This window comes from Aquarana catesbeiana, linkage group LG01, assembly GCF_042186555.1.
Source record: "Aquarana catesbeiana isolate 2022-GZ linkage group LG01, ASM4218655v1, whole genome shotgun sequence".
Classification (NCBI taxonomy): domain Eukaryota; kingdom Metazoa; phylum Chordata; class Amphibia; order Anura; family Ranidae; genus Aquarana; species Aquarana catesbeiana.
In genome coordinates this window covers 103,960,948-103,978,266 of record NC_133324.1, presented here as the reverse complement: position 1 = coordinate 103,978,266, position 17,319 = coordinate 103,960,948, and positions in this window count along the sequence as shown.

Below are 17,319 nucleotides of genomic sequence, written 5' to 3'. Positions count from 1 at the left end.
ACAGCTACCATTCCCCTTAACTTTCTATGTATAATTGCTGTATTGTCATTTCTTGATGATGAGGCTGACAAGTTGGGTTCCACAAAGCTGAAGCGGATTGTTCCTCCTCCAGGCTTGATCATTGATGAACCTGTAAAAATATTAGAATGGAGGGAGGGATACATTATTGTCTCCTTTGTAGTTTGAGCCCTGTGCTGTCCATTTCTCTTGCAGGCTGTATGGCACTTTTAACACCACTGGATCAACATCATGAGAGGTATTAAAATAGCTTAGTCCCGGCAGATGGGGATCTGCCTTTGCCAACTCTAGCTCCATTAGGAGGTCACTCAGTTTTTGGAGCTTGTGATGATCCTCGTTGGTTATTTTTTGGAAAGGTTTGAAGTCTCTTAAATTAGCAATTTCTATAGCTTCAGAGCTACCATAAATTTGCTCAAGCCATACATCAGGGTAATCCATATGTACTGAGAGCAGTACACATGGATTACCCTGATGCAGAATCTGCAGAATCTGCCCTGGTCACTGAACAAGTAAATCAAGTCCTTCTTGAATGTAAGGTTGAGATCAGCAATTGCAGCTTTGAAGTTTGATCTCCAAATCCTGTGGTTCTCTGGACAGTAGTCAAACCTTGAGAGACTGATATTAATGAGCTCACGACGCATCATATAACTAGTGAAGTCATCTAGATCTGATATCTCACTTTTTGGTGCTGAAGTAACTTGTGGAAGCCCTTGAGCATGTAAGTTCTCTGGTGCATAAAGGTGAGGTGTGCCAGGATAAAATGATGTTGCAAGAGCTCTAAGCTGTGGATTAGTCTCTGGGACCTCTGCTGGCTTTGGTTTGAACTGTGGCTTGTCATTGGAAGTCACCTTGATGATGGTAGGAGGTGATGTCCTTTGCTGTGTAGACAAATCTTTGTGGCAGATTTAAAGTGGCACAGGCAATTGCAGCTGAGAGGTCTTGGTATTGAGGGTCAAAACAGAGTTGCTAAGAGCAGGGCACACATTTAATGTGAGCTACTGACTTATTACACCCATAGCTCCTACCAATGCTGAATACAATTCGGACATAGTGGGCTGCAAGATGCAGCTTACATCATCCAAGTTGTAACATCACAATGGATTTTAATGGGCATACATCCTCCATGAAGTGCAATTGTAGGATGTGACGGATACACAAAGGAAATGGATGTGAATGCAACTTGGTGGTACCTTTTAACAAAGCATTCAAAAAGTACCATCTGTCCAGCATGGTATCAACAGCAAAAGCTTTGGCAATTGCCTTCAACTTCCTACCCCTTGCACATACCTATTGCCCAGTGAGGCTGCCCATCATAGCGATGGGACAATAATAAATATGTGCAGGGCAGGGCTTAGAGGCATGCTTGTATTCAGGCTTTTGGCCATGACAGGATGGTTTGGGAGGCAACTGTGGGGTATACAGCCTTGGTTGGTAGAAATGGGAGGACAGGCAGGGAACAAGGGTCTCTTCCCCACACCAGCCTCCTGATGTTGCTTCACTTCATTACCACAACTAAATGACAAAATCCTGCTAAATTACAGAATCCCACTAACTGACAGGATCTGACTGGATTTATATCAGAGCACATTCTCGGTGGCCTCTCTTTTCCTGCCACCCCAGGCTGCATGCCTGGATAAGGGTCTGGTTGTAATTTGTTTCTATATTTTTTTTTTTATATACTGTCATACTGTTCCATAACTTCACATGCAGCTTTAAGGCATCCCCCACGAATGATTTGTGTATTTTCATTGTTACTTTTAAAGCAACATGAAAGGACTGTCTCTCCTCCAAACAGTATTTAACAAAAAGTCTGCTTTAGCATATGGTTCCCATGGTATTGCCCAGCTCCCTATACCCTTTGCTTAATAATAGAGTGCCTATTAACCTTAAAAGAAGTCGGAAAAATATAGCCTTTCACCTCCCATAGATTTTAATAGGTATAGCTACCAGGTTCGGTTTGTGGGAGGTTCATCAAACCCAAGGGGAGGTCCATGAACACTGAGTTTGGCAACAAACCTGCCTTAGTTTGCTCATCCCTAGTCTTTTATATGCACAATATGTTTAAATCGTTTTGGGGAAAAGATTATTAATTAAACATTCTGTATCACAAAAAAAGGGGGTGCAGAAGGCATAAGACAAACACTTCTCACATTCTTGGGTGGGAGTGCGGTTTTGCCTATACCTCAGTCAGCTTAAAAGGTTGAATTGTCCTATAATCTACAACAGTGCACAGAAGCCTGCCGACCTCCCTGAGAACAGACCGTATAGGTCTTGGGTCCCTTCCAGCTTTAGGCCTGAGTTACTTTGCTAAAATGTAAACTCTGTACTGTATTGTTCCACAAAATGCCTGTAAGATGTAGCCCAGTAAAAGAAATGCTGAAAGAGGAAATGTAAACTACCCTTAATTAATTTTCCTTTTCCTTTGCTTGCTATATTGCTGTACAAATACGTTTACAATGTAACTGCACCTGCCTTTTCTCCAACATTATTCAGCCTTGTACATTTCAAGCACTTGTCAGACCTGCCCTGAGAGTTAGTGATTTTTTTATATACACTATGTACTGCTAAATGCATCAGGCTCAGGCCCATTTTTATTGGCTGTATAATAAAATGTCTCTAGATTTGTCCAGACAACAGGTGTGGAATTAAAACATGCCAAATGTGCACTTGATTAGAGCTAACATGGGCCTGGTTGGTCTAAGTTTCTGCTCCAGTACGTGATTTGGATACGCTTGTCTTAGCGTATGGTGCGAAGGTGCAATATTTTGTAATAAATCATAAAAACATAAGAAGTTTAGCTAGTGCTTAGGTTTGTATGGCATTCCTTGTAATCCTGGTGGTCCCAGACAGCTGGGGGCAAGCAAGCAGCTCTTTGTCTATGATTAACGTAACATTTTGGTAGATATGCTTATGCTGCAAATGTAAAAATAACCCCAATATAAATAAATCAACCAATAAAGTAGAGTCATTTTCTTATGCTGTGCCCATGATTTATAAAAAAAAAAATTAAATACATGATATGAAACCACCAAGTATAAGGCCTGATTTTGTTCATATCATACAACAACCAGAAGCAATTTGTCTTTACAAAGGAAGTGGTTTTAACTGTCATCAGATACACGTTATGCATATAGTCTGCATGGATTCCTCTAGGTGTTTAGGTAATTCTCAAAATATGGTCACATTTTAAATCTACAGAGAAAAAAAAACACAGCTAAGATGGATCTTTTCCTCACAGTGATCAATCCAGTTCCTTGTTTTGTATTTATGGAAAATATAAGATAAATCCTGATTGGTGGCCCATCCTCCCATAAGATGTCATTGCTGACGAAACATGTAGGAGTTTGGCTACTCTCAGCATCTGTTTGCATTAGCCATCGAGCACCATCTAGTCCTCCCTGCTCTACACTATAAGCCTGCTGATGCACCCTGCTGTGAAGCTTGTCAGTGAACCCTGTAAGCTTTCAATAAAATTTGAGGTTTATTATGCACTTCACGATGAATGGTATTATTATTTCCTGGCATTCCATTGGGATTGACTGTGGAGTGATGACCATTGTTTTCCTTGCTGACCGCCCAGCCTGTGTTAACATCTTATGTGCTTTTGGCCATTATAACCTTTGGCCCATCTCTTCCGGTAAGAGGAGTGATGATTATTCCTAGCCAGGGGTGGATCTCTTTGCACCTGAGATGGAAGAACACATGCTAATGGTCTTTGTTCTCACTATGGACTTCACACTTTTCTTTATATTATGACATAAGGACATTTATATATGCACCGTGTTTGCTTGCACGTTGGCTCTAATCAGGTGCTTTAAAAATACACCCCCACCGCTGTAATTCGAGCGCCCGGCATCCAGAAAGGGCCCGGACACCCGAATAGGGGGTGGTAGCGGCGGCTGTGGATAGATTCATGCTATTCATTAATCTATCCAATAGTCAAATAGGGGGTGGCTGGAGAGAGGGGGGCAGCGCACGGGCACCCCTAATGGACGGGCCGCCACTGATTGAAAGGCTTTTTCCATTTCCACTACAGTTTAAATCATTTGATAGCTCAGAACTTCAAAAACATCACTGATTGGCAAATTGCTGTGTGATATGCAGTTCCATGCAACTATATTTTCAACCAGAAGCTGGTGGAAAGCTTAAAAAAAAAATCACAAAATTGTGATAGGCTTGGCCAGCATTAGGCTAGTCATTTTGTGTAAAGGAAATTATCAAAAGTTCTATACAAGAGATATTACAAAAATGGTACAGCATATTGACCAGTATAGATCTCACACAGTGCTGGTGACTTTGCATACATGAAAAGATGATTAAAACAATTCTGGAGTGGGTCACATCATTAATGATACGTATTACCAGCACATACTATAACTTTCTGATCTTCTGATTGGCTTGTGTTTCTTCTCTATAAATGGAAGATTTACTTGCAGCTGAAAGCGTAACTCCACTTTTGTAGAGAAAAAACATTCCCCTCTGGGTAATCTATGTACATTGCAAGGATTATAACTACCTTTGTTGCAGATTCCTACCTTTTGTTATTCAGAAGAAATTTGTGTGTTTGTCTGTGCCTTTGGGCTGAGTGAGTCTAATGCCGCGTACACACGACCGGACTTTACGGCATACTTGGTCCGGCGAACCAGAGCCCGTCGGACAATTCGATCGTTGTGGGCTCCAGCGGACTTTTTTTTCTCAAAAGTTTGATGGACCTAGAAATTAAACATGTTTCAAATCTGTCCGACGGACTCGAGTCCGGTCGAAAAGCCCGCTCGTCTGTATGCTAGTCCGACAGACAAAAACCGACGCTAGGGCAACTATTGGCTATGAACTTCCTTGTTTTAGTCCAGTCGTACGTCATCACGTACGAATCCGTCGGACTTTGGTTGATCGTGGGTAGGCAAGTCCGTTCATTCGGAAAGTCCGTCGCAAAGCCTGACGAAAAGTACGCCGGACAAAGTCTGCCGTAAAATCCGCTCGTGTGTACGCAGCATAAGGCTACTTTCACACTCAAACTGCCCAAGCGTTAGCAGTAAAATGCTGCTAGTTTTAGCGGCACTTTACTGGCACTGTGCGGACGCGAGCGGGGCACTTTTAACCTCAAAGAAGGGGTTAACAAGGGGTTAAAAGCATCCGAAACATACTGCTGCCGAAGCACTTTGCAGGCACTTCAGCAGCGCTGCCCATTGATTTCAATGGCAGGCGGCTGTGCGGGAGCGGTGTCTAATCCAAACAGCAAATACCATTGAAGTCTATTGGAGCCAAACAGGAAAAATCAAAAGTGCCCATTTTGAAAGCTTACTGTATATGCAAGTAATTGGCCATCAAAGGGGTATGGGGTCTGGGTACTCCCCTAGGGAACATGTATCAATGCAAAAAAATGTTTTAAAAAACAATCCTTTTTTCAGGAGCAGTAATTTTAATGATGCTTAAAGCGGTTGTATGTCCTGACCAAAAAAAAAACCCCTTAAGGCAAAGGCATAATGAGCTAGTATGAACCGCATATTAGCTCATTATGAAATACTTACCTTAGAACAAAGCGACCGCACCACCTCCCAGTCACCGCTGAGGGAGCTGACAAGTTGCCTCTGCGTTTCTTCCGGGTTCACGGCTCCGGACACTCACAGCGCAGGAGTCCTCCGTTCCGGCAAGGAACTCTTATTTTCTGGCAGCATCCACCGGACCTTCAGAGCGCATGCACAGCTGATGTCAGCGGCTGCATGCAAGATGAATATCTCCTAAACCATACAGGTTTAGGAGATATTCATTATACCTACAGATTAGCCTTATTATAGGCTTATCCGTAGGTAAAAATGTGCAAGAGGAGAATACAATCGCTTTAAAGTGCAGCAATAAAAAACAAAAATCCCTTTAAATATAGAGCCTAGAGCGTCCCCCTAGCATGCCTGTAAAGTGGTGCATCTGTAGCATATATAGAACATGTTGCAGCAAAAATGAAATTTCTCAAGAAAAGAAAACGAGTCAAATCACATTTAAAATGACTTGCAGCCACCCCAAAGCAACCATGGCCAGGGGTTGTGGAGGTGCAGGTGGGGGGGCTTATTGGAATCTAGAAGCCCCTTTCACAAGGTGACCCCCAGATCCCAACCCCCTGATGTGAATGAGTATGGGGTACATAGTACCTCTACCCATTCACCAAAAAAGTTTCAAAAAGTAATAAAAAACACACACACAGTTTCTGACAATTCCATTATTAAAAAATATTAAAAAAACAGTGTCCAACGGTGAAAATCCATCGTCAATCACACCACCCACCACACCCTAAAAATTAAAAAACAAAGTGCTCCCGCCGTCTATGAAGGCTGGCCATCTACTGCAGGTTTTGTCCTTTGACAGTTCTTATATAAGTAAGGGACAGGGCCACCAGGCTACATCACCTGGTGGCAGCACTCTCTTTTGACGTCATGGACTGGTGCATGCTGGATCGGCAACTTCACAAGGGGGCAGTGCCACCAGTTGGCATCGTCAAGTGGCTCCGCCCCTACTTATATAAGAACTTTAAAATGGCAAAGCTTGCAGTAGGCGGCCAGCCTTCATAGACGGCGGGAGCGTTTTTTTATTACATTTTTTGGGTGTGACATGATTGATGATGGATTTACACTGGGGGACACTATTTTTTTATTTTTTAATAAAGGAATTGTCAAAAACTGTGTGTGTGTGTTTTTTTTTAGTTTTGAACACTTTTTTGGTGAATGGTTAAGGGTAATATGTAACCCATACTCATTCACTTGGGGGGTGGGATCTGGAGGCCTCCTTGTTGGTATGAGGTATTATGTTGGTATAGGTGCAGTCTGGGTTTGGAATAAGTGCTGTATAGAGTGCAGTATGGATTGGGTACCCTTGGTGTCCTGCTCTCAGTGGCTCAGCCCCTGCTAGCGGTGAGAAGCAGAGGGTGAGGGTGAGTGGATAATCCAGTCTCCCCGCAGCAGCGATGCAGTTGCTTTGATGTGGGTGATGCTGCACTGACCCCGGGTGTCCTCAGTCCCGGGCTGGCTCAGCTGTCCGATGGTATAGTCTCCAGCTATCAGGCAAATATGCTCTCGCTAACTCCCACGGTGCCAAGAAGAACTACTTTCCTGGGCAGTTTAATAAAAATCATCTTTTCACTCCTACTGCATAGCGCATATTGGGATCTGTAGTATAAGGCCCCTTTCACACGGAGGGATAGAATGGTGCTTTTAGCTGCAGATTTTCTAGATTTCTACCTCAGCTAAAAGCACACAATGCTTTCCTATGGGCCCATTCACACACTGCGTTTAGCTGCGTTTTCGTTACATGCGGTTCTGAATTGACTGCGTCCAGGAGCGATGTAGCGCAGCTATCTGCACATAACCGCAGGTAATCGCAGTCTTTTGTGTCAACTGCGGATAGCAGCGTGAGAGAAAAAAAAACAACAGGAAGCACATCATAGAAGCAGCAGGTATACCTGGGAAATGACACAGGAAGTTCAGAGGGATAGAGGAAAGAGGAGAAGAGAGCATGGCGGCACGAGATATCTCCCATGAGGCCATCATAGCACTGGTGCATGCCCCACCGGATTTATGGGACTCAGAATGCCCAGAATATGCTGACCAAGTGTTGAAGAGATCAAAGTGGGAGGAAGTATACAGATTTGTCACACCGCACTGGGACGATATGTCTGCAACTGAACAGGATAACCGAGGTGAGTGCAACGTTTGTTGTGTCTATGTAGCAGGGTACACCTGCATCATAGCTGTTTCCCATTCCAACCAAACTTTAACCACAAGCTGAAGATTTACCCCCTAAAAATGTATTTCTAAACAAATACAGTGTCTTTGGGAAAGGTTGTATTTTTTTGGTCTGTACTAGTATGCTGATTAGTGAAACAAAAATTTGCGGGAGGGACAGTGATATTTTGGCAGACAGATTGCACACTTTTGACCCTTTTTTGGGGACCAGTGACAGTAGCAGTCAGAGTTATAGCCACTGATTACTTTATTCATGTCACTTGCATTGAAATGGGTCAGTACTAATGGGAAATCAAATGGTCGGTGTCTCCCCTAGAAGTGTTTCTTGGGTGGGTGGTGAGAGCAGATCTCTCTCAACTTGTGTTCCTAACATGCGTTATGTTTGACATATAACAAATATTTACAATGAAATATATATTGCAGGAAAGGAGGTTTATACACGGTGGAGGTCCCTACGCAACCGGTACAAGAAGGAACTAAACGAAGAGAGGTCTGCAGATAGAAGCGGAGCACCCTCAACTCGTCGTAGGCCTAACCCCCATGCAGAGGCTTTGTCTTTTTTGAGGCGCACCACCGAGATGCGCTCGTAAGTATATATATATCTATATAAGAATATATTTTCACTTTATTTTACTTTGTGGGCGAGGTAAAGGAGGTATACACACCGCTCCTTCACCACTCTAAGATGCTTGCTGCTAGCAGGATTTTGGTTTGCGTCTTGCCAGTACACCGCTCCAGTGTGAAAGGTGTCTAAACCCCTGTAAACACAAAAACCATGGTATTTTTTTTTTAAACTTCTAATGTTGTTATTCTTACCTAGAACTGTCTCAAGTGTTCCTGCAAGAGCAAGGCGTGCAAGTTCGTCACCGGAAAATGATCACGCTGACCCAAGTCAAGAAACCAATTCAGAGGCAGTTTCATCCCAAGATTATCAACCGGTCACTCAAGAACCTGCGGTATGTATTTTCAAAACGTCACAACCTCCATCCACAATAAACGTATTACTTACATATTACAATGGCAGCTGCTGTTAGTACACAATGGCTTCTTTTTTTTTGGACAAAGTACCAAATCACTACTTCTGGTTTTGGAGGTCTTGTTGCTAATACAGTGGCATCGATTTATTTTTTTTTTGGGTCAAAAAAAAAATGCCTGTGTCTGATCTATTCAAAAGAGGTGCTGCAAGCTCTGACACGAGTTTAATATTTGGGAAAGCATCAGGTTTATCGGTATGCTGTCCACCAAGTGTGACCTCCACATTAGAAGCATAATCTATATATTCTACCTATTCGCAGGCAAATCTTAATAGGAGAATCCGGTCTACTTCCACCACTCATCGAACATGTCGTACTCAGCAAGGGCCACCATTTGAGGAATATTTTGATCGTATAATTCAAGAAATGAGAAACCAATCACAACAACCTGCCACAAAAGTAGATGAATTCCTCAACATCTCAGACCCTGATGTGATCTTTTTGAGAATGTCACTGTGTGTAGTAAGGGAGATTCCTCCTGATAAGCGTACTGAAGTCAGGGGTGATATACATGCCTATCTTACGTACATAGTTTCTGCTTGCAAAGAGCAACGCCCATATCCAAGATTTCAGCCATGGGGTCTTGGTTTTAATACACCTAGTGGATCTTTTAATAAACCAATGCCAAGTCATCAGTACCATGAGACCACACCAGCCATGAACCCATATGCAGGACCGCCACCAACGTATACACCTTTCCCATCTAATCCTGGTTTTCAAAGAATGCATGTGCAGTCACACCCAGTCAGTTCACCCTCATCTTCCCAATCTGGATCACCTATAGATGTTGGCAGTGAACCAAGCCATTCTTCCCTGCGTTCCACTTACCCAGTGTACAAAAACTTGTAGTTCTATGTTTTTGTAAGGTTTTTCTATTTTTTTATACCCTTTGTTAATTTACATAGCAAAGATAAAAATAAAATCCAATTTAATTGGACAAAGTTGTCAACTACTTTATTTCAACAAAACTTTAAACAGTAATAACAAGCAGGTTGATAAGAATGGGTAAGGAAAATATTACACACAATCATACTGCCACGGTAGCTGTCCATTGTCACTAAGAAAATAATCGCTGAAGTGTTCACTGACTTGTAGCGCATGATTGCTTGGGCGAGTGGTAGTAACATGCCCTCTGTGTTCTTCTAAAAAAGGTAACGGCGATTCATTAGGCGCAATCTCCTTTCCCCTTAGAAAGTTATGGAGAACACAGCATGCCAAAATCACATTGACCGCGTGATCCACTTCAAGGTGCATTGCAGTCAACAGTAACCATTTGGAGCTACAAATACCGAATGCGCACTCAACCATTCTGTGTGCATGGCTCAGACGATAATTGAATATACGCTTCTTGGCAGTAAGACCATGCCTGGTATAGGGCCTGAGGAGGTGGGTGGATAGGGCAAATGCCTCATCTCCTAGCACTACTAGGGGCAGATCCGGTCCAGCAGTACCAGGTAGAGGCCTTGCCTGTGGTACATTAAAAACTCCATACTGCAACCGCTGGCCCATCATGGAATTACGAAAAATGATTGAACCTCCAGAACTGCCGTAAGCACCAACGTCCACCGCTATGAAGCGCATGTTTGCGTCACTCCGTCCCAGCAGGACAATGGAGAAGTACTTCTTGTAATTGAAATAGCGGGAACCTGAGTTTGGTGACTTGATGAGCCTGATATGTTTCCCGTCTAATGCCCCAATGCAATTTGGGAAGTTTGTCTTCTCCCAAAATTCCTCTGCTAGCTCTTCCCACAGACTGGCTGTTGGTTCCGGCATTACTGTACTCTTAAGCTCCTCCCAAATGGCAATACAGGTGTCATGTACTACAGTCGACACTGTTGAAATTCCCATGAGGAACTGGTGATGAAGGGAGGTAAAACTCGCTCCAGTGGTAAGGTATCTGCAATACAAAATTGAGAAGCATTGGGAAAATAGAAAAAAGTATGAAACATATATAGATGTAACACACACACTATTGTCAATAACATAAACCTGCATGTAACAGCCGTTCTTCCTCGCTAATGCATCTTCTCATGTTGGTCCTGTGTCTGGTAAGGTGTCCTCGAACAAGTCCCAACAATTCGTCAAAACTCGCCACCGACATCCTCGTGTAGTTGTAGAACTTGTCCTGATGAGTTCTCAGTTCACCAAACATGAGGGCAAAGTAGCCGATCGAAAGACGCTGTGAGGTTAAAGGGGTGCACCCAGTAACGACGGGGACATCTCCTCCGCTCGATCGCTCTTCTCCTCTTCATTCTCATCAGCAGCAATATGAGCATTGCCATCAAACTACCGATACATGCATTCATTTTCAAAGATTTCAGCACAATAGACAGAACACTCGTCTCACTGCAAAACTCCAACACACACTCAGCCAGTACACAAAGACAGAAAATAGATGATTTGAACTGCAGAGGACCGAAATGCATCATGGGTAGATTCAGGACCAAACAAAAACATTGACTACCGCAGCTAAACGCAACCGCATGTAAATGCAGGTAATCGCATTGTACAAATGCAGCTGATCGCAGTGCCTGGAGTCTTGGATTTCACAGAAAAAAATATGCTTTTAACTGCGGCAGAATAGCCGTCCATGTGAAAGGCGCCTAAGGAGTCAATTGGACCCATTACCTGGTTACACATGACACACTGTGTAATACTGTACTAGCTAAGACTGAATGAGTCATTAACAGCCTTTCAGCTGATATGGACACTTGTATACTCACTTTCACTAAGGGACTGGGAGAGGGAGATGTTATATGCACTCAACTAGACAGTGTGAAGACTAGAGTTTTTTTTTTTTTTTTTTTGAATGATGCCTTTCTCCATTTCTGCTCTACCATTGCTAACTGTAATAGGTTTGTTTGGCTGCTCTCAATATCCCTGGCTACCTGTACATTTCCCTACTTTTTATACTTTTAAACACTGCTTGTGTAGCCTGTTTGACAAAATAGTGCCTCTGCTGCTCTGAAATCCCAGTCTGCCTTTACACCTGTCCTATTACACATGTATACATAGATTTATTTCCCAGCAAAATAATGCCACTACCTTGACTCCCAAGAGCCTGCGTGCACACTGTGTGTAGGCTAAGGGATCTTAGGAGAGTTCTGAGAGCATGCCTACATCATTAGGGAACAGACCACCAAGCCTGATTATGTCACAGGCAACAATGGAGGTGTGGAGGTAAATGTAATGTCTGGGCATACACTTTAAGGGTATAAGATTGATAAGTGGTTCCTTGGGCAGAAACACTTGCTGCACTTTCACTAAGAGGATGGGTTGCTACTGTCAAGAATAGTTTCACATTGAAGGCATTCATGTTTCAAAAATATAGAACCTGTGGCCCCAATATACAGAACACTTGAGTTTAATAGTATGGAACTAGACAGTGTTTGCAAACCAGACATTGTCTTAAGCCTCATACACATGATTGCATTTTCTGCAGACAAAAACCTCTGACTTTTGTCCGAAGGGCGTTGGTCCCAAACTTGTCTTGCATACAAACGGCACACAATTGTCAGCCAACAAACCCAAACGTAGTGACGTACTAGACGTACTACGAGCCGATAAAGAGGAAGATCAATTGTCATGCGCCACCCTTTGGGCTCCTTCTGCAAATTTTGTGCTAGTGGAAGTTTGGTGAGTGTTGATTTGCGCTTTTCATTTCACCCTTTTCATTTTTCTGTTTGTTTCTGAGTGGCCGTTTTGTCAACCAACCATGTTGCGGAATCAGAGGAGATAACGTGTTATTTATTATTGGCCTTGGTGTTATTGCTTTGACCCAAGTCCAGTCCAGGAACAGGAGGAGGATTTCTTGGAACAAAAATTGGTTGCTTTATTAACCACTTAAGCCCCGGACCATTTGGCTAGGCCAAAGACCATAGCACTTTTTGCAATTCGGCACTGTCGCTTTAACTGACAATTGCGCGGTCCTCAGTTTGCGCGGCCCTGTTCAGTGTCTGACGATTATTTATTATTATTTATTTATCACGTTTCACACACATTGTGAGACTTTTCCTGTAGTTCTATTTTCTGCACTGGCTTTAATGTGAGAGGAAAACATTGCTGGACAGCCTGTTTTTAAAAACAAACCGCTGATGTCTGACTTGTAGTTGGCTTATTTCTCTCTGATACATGTCTGTTTATCATTGTCACTTTATCATTGTACCTAGACCATGGCCCATGCATCCTTTTATGCAGTAAAATGGGCCATTGTGTACTATGAACACTGTTTCAGTGATAAAAGATATGTGGGACATATAATTATCTATTTAATAATCTTAAAATATTGGAGCTTACGGTCCCGCTGTAAACCACAACCTATTCAAGTGAATGGACTGGCACCTGCAACTTCATGTAATGCAAGCAGTTGCAATGTGGTGGTGCAGTATTCAGTGAGGTTAAAAATGCATTGATTACTGTGTAAATGTGACTGGCGGTGAAGGGGTTAACCAAGAGGGGACACTGCAGGGGTTAAGTGTGTCCTAGGGAGTGATTCTAACTGTAGGGGGGGTGGGCTACGTGTGACATGACACTGATCACCGCTCCCGATCACAGGGAGCAGTGATCAGTGTCAGTGTCATTAGGCAGAACGGGGAAATGCTTGTTTACATCAGCATTTGAGACAATCGCGGGTATCCCTGCGGACATTGAGTCCGCGGGACCCGCAATCACACTCACGGAGCTCGCGGCAGGGTCGCACGCATGCCGGCGGCACGCACGTGACCACATGGCAGCAAATTTAAAGGGATGTACCTGTATGCCCATTTACCTGTTCATATCATTCTTCCAACGTAAATGTTCGTGCGGCGGTCGGCAAGCGGTTAAACGTGACAAATTATGTCATATGCCTTTGCTGCGGGAGCTCCAGGAGAATAATCTGGATGATTTTCAGCATTATCTCCGGATGACGGACCCCTGCTTTCACCAATTCTTGGCATTGTTGACCCCCTATATTAAGAAGCAGGACACACGCATGAGGCTTTTATTTTATTTTTTGGTTGAATAATAATGATTTGATTTGTTATATTTTCTATATTTTGGGATGCATAGAATGCACTTTTTGGTTAAGTTCTATTGGCAGATAACATGTCTAATTTTATTTGTTTTCTTTTTTTAATGCATAATAAAAAAAATTGTGGAAAATAATACTTGGCTATGTGCTTTACATCAAATGTCAATTTGGGAGTAGGCAGTTACATTTAAAAAAATACAATGTAAAATTAACAAGGGACACCAGCATAGTTGTATCTTTGATCTTAAAAACTACGGTATAATGGTGTCATGGTAACTTGCACCAAAAAAAAAAAAAAATAATAACACGCATAATAATATTATTCTTGATATCACTAGAAAAAAAAAAGCTTTTGAAAATTCCTTTGCAATAACTCCATCAGTATCATCAGCAAAGCAGCTTCATTATTATCCCATTAAGAGAAGAAGAGAATGTGCGCTGCATTTCGAGATTTCATAATTTGCTACATCACGAATGTTAATTCTCCATTACAAACGCTAGTTTACAAGACCAGCCGTTTCTGGCTTGTCCTTGCTTCTGAGCATGTGTGTTTGTCTGACGGGCTTGTGTACACATAATTGGAAAATCCGACAACAGATATTTGTCCGCGGAAAATTTTAAAGCCTGCCATCAAACATTTGTCTGTGGAAAATCCAACAACAATTGTCCGATGGAGCATACAAACGGTTGGATTTTCCGCCAACGGCCTGTCATCACACAATTCCCATCGGAAAATCCGATCGTGTGTAGGAGGCTTAAGATGTCGATTGATGGCAACCTCCATATGGGCAAAAAGAACAACTCTATCTTCAATCACTTCCCCTCGTTAAGGTCCAATATCACCCCCAGCCTAATAACAGGTTTCATTTTATATTTACCAACAAATAAATGTTATTTAAGCATTGACATATTCCAAGTAGAATTGTCATGCTTTTCCTGCTCAGTGTCTGACGATTATTTATTATTTATTTATTTATCACGTTTCACACACATTGTGAGACTTTTCCCGTAGTTCTATTTTCTACACTGGCTTTAATGTGAGAGGAAAACATTGCTGGACAGCCTGTAATTGAAAACAAACCGCTGATGTTGGACTTGTAGTTGGCTTATTTCTCTCTGATACATGTCTGTTTATCATTGTCACTTTATCATTGTACCTGGACCATGGCCCATGCATCCTTTTATGCAGTAAAATGGGCCATTGTGTACTATGAACACTGTGTGAGAGTTAAAAGATATGTGGGGCATATAATTATCTAATAATCTTAAAATATTGGAGCTTATGGTCCCGCCGTAAACCACAACCTATTCAAGTGAATGGACTGGCACCTGCAACTTCATGTAATGCAAGCAGTTGCAATGTGGTGGTGCAGTATTTAACCAATTCCCACTCCGCCACAGTACATTTACTGTGGCGGGGCAGCATGGGCAGGCTCAGTCACATATACAGTGGGGAAAATAATTATTTTATCCCCTGCAGATTTTGTAAATTTGCCCATTTACAAAGAAATGAAGGGTGTATAATTGTTATCATATGTGTATTTTATATGATAAAGACAGAACATCAACCATTAATGCAGAAAAAAACACGATACAAATGTTATAAATTGAGTTGCAGTTCATTGAGCTTAATTAGTATTTGACCCCCTACCAACCAACAATAATTCTGGCTCCAGTATGTGCTCATGTGGTACACAGATTAGTCCTATCAATTTAAGAACGTGCTCTTAATGACAACTTGTTATGTATATAAATAAAACCTGTCCACAGAATCTCTTTCTTGCATTAAAACCTCACCATCATGAGCAAGACCAAAGAGCTGTCAAAGGACATCAGGGACAAGATTGTAAACCTGCACAAGGCTGGAATGGGCTACAAGACCATCAGCAAGAAGCTTGGTGAGAAGGAGACCACTGTTGGAGTGATTATTCGCAAATGGAAGAAATACAAAATAATCATAAATCGCTCTGGTCTGGTGCTCCATGCAAGATTTTGCCTCATGGGGTAAGGATCAGAGGCGGCTCTTTAATTAGGCAAATTAGGCAGTCGCCTAAGGCCCCGCCCTTACAGGGGCCTCGCAGCTGCCTAATTTGCCTAACCCGCACACACAACGACCATCACTGTGGGGAAGGTTCCTCTCCGCCCCAGTAAATTGCCTGGATTGGCCGGGACCTTGCCGGACTGTCAGTGTATCTTGCTGGAGCAGAGCCAAGTGCCGGGAGAAAGATCCGGCACTTGACTCCAGTGACTTGCCCAGCACGGCTGCGCTAATGTGGGTACACCCGCCCCGTAGCCGTGCAGGGTGTTTATTATCCCACGCGCTACGATCTCAGCTCGGGGAGAGAGGCTGACTAAAGCTGCAGTCGCCTCCTACTCCTCGGCTCTGATCTCTTCCTGTATACAGACAGGAGGAGGAGCCGGGGAGGAGAAACACCGATGTGCAAGATCTGCCACCGCCACGCTGATCTGAGGTATGTGATTGTTCTACTATAGTGTGATGAAGAGAGGACACTTGCAGGGGGGGGGGTAGAGTTGGCAAGCTAACAAAGATCAATACGTGCAGAAGTTGCAGTGATATGGGGGGTGGGAGTGGGCAATAGGATACTGCATGTGCTTGGTGGCGCTTTGGGAGGAGAAAGGAATTGTGCTACAAGGGGGAGTTGGAAGTAAAATATGACCAGCCCCCCCCCTCCCCCCCGAAGTCCTCTCTCACCCACTCCCCAACACCCCCAAATCAAGGACATGCTAGCTGGTACACAGGGGACAATCGTGGCATCTGGGCACCCTGCTAGAGATGCAGGGCATCCACCCCAGGTGCCCAGACTAGTGCCCCCCTGCAGGCAAAATAGTGGAGCCAGGTGAAGGAACTGGTTTCTCCCATTCATTTGAATGAGCTGAAATTGTGGCAGAACACACCAAGCGTTATAAGAATAGGATCCCATGGTACTACTGTACTATACGATCATGTGCAGATAAACGCATTACATTTGTGAGCTGCATTTGTGTCATTAAGCTAACATTGACACCCACTGCAGATCACACCTGCAGTGTGTTTTGAATGCAGTGCGGGAAACGCACACAGAATGCTGGTGTGAGCTGGCCTTTAGTCCAGATTTGTGGGATTTTTGTTATCTCAGGAAGGTCCCACAAAAAGCGGAACATTTGGGAAGTATTAATGGTTGATTTGGATTAGATGGGGAGAGGATTTGTGTTTGGGGGGGGGTTGTACTGGGAAGTGGGATTTGGGTGGGAACTGTGGAGCTGACTTGCAGGCTTATGCTGGTGTGGGGGGATTTGGGGGGGAAAGAGGATTTGTGCTGGAAAAGGTGGGGGAGGGGGTTGTGCTGGAAGGGAGGACTTGGGGGAGAGGATTTTTGCTCGGAGGAGGGATGGGGGGGGATTAGAAGTGGGGAGAGGACTTGTGCTGGTAGGGGATTTGGGGAGAGGATTTGTTCTAGAAATGGGGAAAAGATTTAAACCAGGAGAAAGATATGTGCTAGAAGAGGGATTGGGGGGATTATGCTTG